At 32.7% G+C, this 5,088-nt stretch overlaps 1 long non-coding RNA gene across 1 annotated transcript; it reads right to left on the reverse strand.

The window, feature by feature from the left end:
• Positions 1-497: 497 nt before the first annotated feature.
• Positions 498-4,764, reverse strand: LOC141622640 (uncharacterized). The gene is made up of 2 exons (XR_012533047.1): positions 1,174-4,764; positions 498-1,099 (listed from the first exon to the last, which is right to left on the reverse strand). It is a non-coding gene; the product is annotated as an uncharacterized LOC141622640 (long non-coding RNA).
• Between the last annotated feature and the right edge of the window lie 324 nt (positions 4,765-5,088).

A 5,088-nucleotide genomic window follows, 5' to 3' on the forward strand; every position in this document is an offset into this window, starting at 1 on the left:
TTACCACGTGTTATTGTGTTGTTATTGTAATGTTATTCCAGTGTCACTTTGATTTTTTTTACTACTTTGACTTTTTTTCTCTTTTTTTTTTACCGCATGTTATTGTGCTGTTATTCTGGTGTTATTGTGATGTTATTCCGGTGCCACTTTGAGTATTTTTTACGACTTTGATTTTTTTACTCTTTTTTACCACATGTTATTGTGCTGTTATTCTGGTGTTATTCCGATGTTATTCTGGTGTTATTGTGCTGTTACGCCGGTGTTATTGTGTTGTTATGACGGTGTTATTGACAAACTAAATGCATTTTTCCCTTAAAAAAAGCAACTCCGAAAAAAAATCGGGTTGAATCGATTCGGGCTAGCAACTCTAAGCAGCTAAGCCCATTTCGTGATCACTTCTATAAATCAAAGCCCTAGAGAAGTGTTCATCTCTTTACCACACTTTTCATTTCTGTCAAACAAAAGTAAAAATGATGACGTTAATCACCAAATTAATCTGATCATCCAAAATCACAACTTCTTCAATTTCAATTTCTTGCAATTTTACAACTCAAATCACAAATTCTTCATCATCAATTCCCAAATCCCCAATTCAAAACCTAAAATTCTTCATCATCTAGAGATGAACAGACGGACTAACTAGATCTGTTATGAGCCATGCGACTCGATAGTACCGAAATGGTGCTTATTATTCTTGGTACATTTAATCACCTAAATCTAAATCTCAAAGGTGACCTAATAATTAAATCAGGAAGGAAACAATAATCCAATATTTGTACACTAAACTAAACTAGTCTGAAACATTCATTATGTTTATGTTTCACCTCTTCTTATTGGTTGAACCTACGGGGAACTCTTGGAGTCGGAAAAGCAACGTCCCGGCCTGATTTAAGCAACTGCAAGTGATCTGGAAAATCGTCCGATCGAACAGCCTGTTCTCTGGATTCTCCACATAGCATATGTAGTAACAGCTCACACAATTGTTCTTTAGTAGGCACACGCTTGTACGACGATAAAGCTGCATCTCCTTGCGCTTGACATCCTTTCATAATTAATTAATTAATTACACTTCTTGGATGCTTATCACCTGATTTAATCACTGCAAGTAATTGGATATTTAATTAATTGATTAAGCAATGTGAGTAATGATTTCAAGAAATTAGTGGAATTTACCTGGAAATTCGAAATTGCGATGTTGAATTACGGTATAAATATGACATCTAGCTCTGAAATCTGACTCTCAAGCGTCCCAGCAACTGACTTCAACTCATGATTAGCTGATGGATAATTGATGAAAGCGAATAAAAATTGACGAATTGATTGTTAATTGTTGAAATTGAGAAGAAATTGACGCTGTTACGATATTTTTTTTCTCAATTTCTATGGGTTTGTTTCAGGTTTTTCACGTTCTTTAATGAAGAGAATTTCAAAGGGAGAGAGAATATTTTTGGTCTGATTACATGGTTATTTTGCTGGAGTTATTTTTTTTTTTTTTTTAAGTTATGTGAGGTAATCTCAGCCATCTATTTCCTCCTATCCAATGGTTGAGATTTTCCAAACTCACAACTCACCGTAAGAACCAAACTCACGAGATCCCGCCTCTATATATATATATATATATAGAAGGGTTCTCATGAGTCCCTCATATCATATGAGTCTCTAAGTCCTTATAAGGGCCTTTGGATGGAAGGGATGAAGGGATGAGATTACATCTCATTGAAGGGTTACAATTGCGCTTCACTAATCTTTCTCCCTAATCCTGTATAACTTCTTCTAATCTTGTATAATTTCTTCCTCATTCTAATCTCCCTACCCACTTCCTCATTATTCATTCTTTCATACTTCTCTCATACCCTCATTCTCTCTCATTCCTCTCATCAGTAAACCAAAAAAAAAACCAAAAAAAAAAACCCAAAAACACCCAGCCTCCCAAGTCCCACCACTTCCGCCTCCCTCCATTCGATCTCCACTGCCACCTCCCTCCATTCGAACCCCACCAGCACCCCCTCCTTCTTCTCCCTCCATTCGAACCGACACCACCGCAGCAACCACAACCCACCACAACCCAATGCCCTGCCGCGCACGCCACCACGACCCGTCTTCTCCATCCCGCACATCCTGCCGCCCCACCACAACAACAACACCAACACCGCAACAACCTTCCCATCACCCTTCCCCACCGACAACAACCACCACAACAACACCCCACCAACACCGACGCCCCTTTCTCCTTCCCTATTTCCGCCTGCCACCTCCTCCTTCCTCACTCACGGCCACCTCCTCCTTCCTCACACCGACGTTCTCCTGACCACCACAACACCCACGGCCACCTCCTCCTTCCTCACTCACGGTCACCTCCTCCTTCCTCTCATATCAGATCTGAAATGCGCGACCCACCGTCGCCCTCTCCTATCAGATTTTCATATTTTTTTAAAATATTTGGTATTGGCTTTTGTTTTGTGTATTTTGTTTTTTGTCTTGTCTTGTTTTGTTTTGTTTTTAGTCTTTGTTTTTTGTTTTTTTTTTTGTCTTTTTTTTTGTTTTTTAGATTTACTTTGCTGCTTTCATTGTTAATTTATTTTTTTTTTTATTTGTTTTTTTTATTGTGTTGTTATTTACTTATTATGATGTTATTTACTTAGTTTATATTTTTTATTTCAAATATGTCTTATATTACATTTTGATATTTAGATAATGGCTTTTTTTTCCAGATCTAGTATTGTTGGTTTAAAGTTAGTATTGGTGGTTTTTAGGATTTCGGTTATATATTGGACTAAAGTTATACGATTTTGGACTAAAGTTATACGATTTTGGACTAAAGTTACACGCTTTTGGACTAAAGTTATACAAAAAATTGGAGTAAAATTACATAAAATTATATACTCCCTCCAATCCTCTATTTTCTTCCTCTTTACTTTGGGCACAAGAATTAAGAAATGGAGTATTATATTGTTAAAAAGTTTGGTGGGGTTTGGTGATAGAAGAGAGGGATGAATAATTAAGAGTTAAATAATGAATTGTGGGCCACAAATAGTAAAGTAAGGAATAAAATAGGATTAAAAGAGTTGGGTGGGTGGGGTAATAGGAGAGAGGTATGAATAAAATAAGAGTAAAAAGTTACCAAAAATAGAAAGGGGAAGAAAACCTGAATAACCGTTTTAGGAAATAGGGAAGAAAATGGTGAATTGGAGGGAGTAAATTCCAACTAATTTATCGAAAATGACTAAAAGTTATACAAAAATAGACTAAAGTTATACAAATAAGGATTAAAGTTATACAAAAATGGACTAAAGTTATACAAAAATAGACTAAAGTTATACAAAAATGGACTACAATTATACAAATATGGACTAAATTTATACAAACAATACTTATATAAATTCAAATTTATAGTGTTGGTTTTTATTTGTTATTTTTTGTTGTTATACTTATATTTTTTTTCATTTGTCAACAAAGAGAATTGAGAAAACAAAAGTTATACTTTCATTGAAATTACACACATTTCTACTGGAGTTATACATTCGTTGAGTAGAAGTTATTCATATCGTTACTAGAGTTATACATTCATTGAGTAGAAGTTCAACACATTTCTAATGTAGATATTTGTATAACTTTAGTCCATTTTTGTATAACTTTAGTCCTTATTTGTATAACTTTAGTCCATATTTGTATAACTTTAGTCCATTTTTGTATAACTTTAGTCCTTATTTGTATAACTTTAGTCCATATTTGTATAACTTTAGTCAATTTTTGTATAACTTTAGTCCTTATTTGTATAACTTTAGTCCATATTTGTATTACTTTAGTCAATTTTTGTATAACTTTAGTCCTTATTTGTATAATTTTAGTCCATATTTGTATAACTTTAGGCAAATTTTGTATAACTTTAGTCCATTTTTGTATAACTTTAGTCCATAACAGTATAACTTTTGCCCATAACTGTGTAACTTTAGTCATTTTATATCATTTTTATATAAAAATGTGAAATATAAGCTTAAAATCAACAAATTATAAGATTTTTTATATAGCTAAAATTAAAACAACAAATTTTATGAAAAATATTTTAGTAAATCTTAGATGAAAAAAAAGTATCTCATAAAAAAAACGAGATTTAAAACCCGAAATCTTAAAAAAAAACGTATAACAAAAAGAGATTTAAGATTAATAAAAAACAAGACGATTTTTGAAATGTCAAAATATGAATTATAGTAACTTTAATATATTTAAGATTAATATTAACAAATAGAAATAAAACAACTCCAAACAAACAATTTAATACAAAATCGAAAAAAAAGACGATAAAAAAAAGACACACAATCTGGAAAAAAAAAACGTTAACTTACTCGCTGTGCGGTGGTGGTGGTGAGTGGTGGTGGAGTGGTGGTGTCGGGTGGGGTGGTGGTGTATGAGGAAGAGGAGTTTTGATTTGTTTGGATTTTTGGTTTTTTGGGTTTTTTATTTATTTGGATTTTTTGGGTTTTTTTTATTTATTTGGATTTTTTGTGTTTTTTATTTATTTGGATTTTTTGGGTTTTTTTTTATTGAGGTTTTGAGAGAAGAGAAGAGTGAAATGTGTGAGATGCGAGAGAAATGGGTGGGTGGAAAACAAATATATAGTAAATTAGTGATTAATTAGGTGGATTAGTGAGTAATGTTTATTAGGCTTTTAATCACCTTTGGGTGAGTTCATCTCATCCCTCCATTTCCCTCAATCTAATGGCTCTCTATAAGACTTATGGACTTAATATATATACAGGACTTACATGATCCCCCCCCCCCCTCTCTCTCTCTCTCTCTCTCTCTCTCTCTCTATATATATATATATATATATATATATATATATATATATATATATATATATATATATATATATAGGTGGATCCCGGTGAAACACCATTCGGTGAACGGTGAGAACGCACTACATACATTAGAATATATAAAAGGTGCACTTTTTTTTTTTTTTTTTTAGCAAATCTCATATACACTTTTAACTAAAAAGAGACACTTTTTTTACCAAAATTCTATATACGCATTTTAATAATGTAGATACACTTTTTTTTTTTTTTCCAAATCTCAGATACACTTTTA

This window comes from Silene latifolia, chromosome X, assembly GCF_048544455.1.
Source record: "Silene latifolia isolate original U9 population chromosome X, ASM4854445v1, whole genome shotgun sequence".
Lineage (NCBI taxonomy): Eukaryota > Viridiplantae > Streptophyta > Magnoliopsida > Caryophyllales > Caryophyllaceae > Silene > Silene latifolia.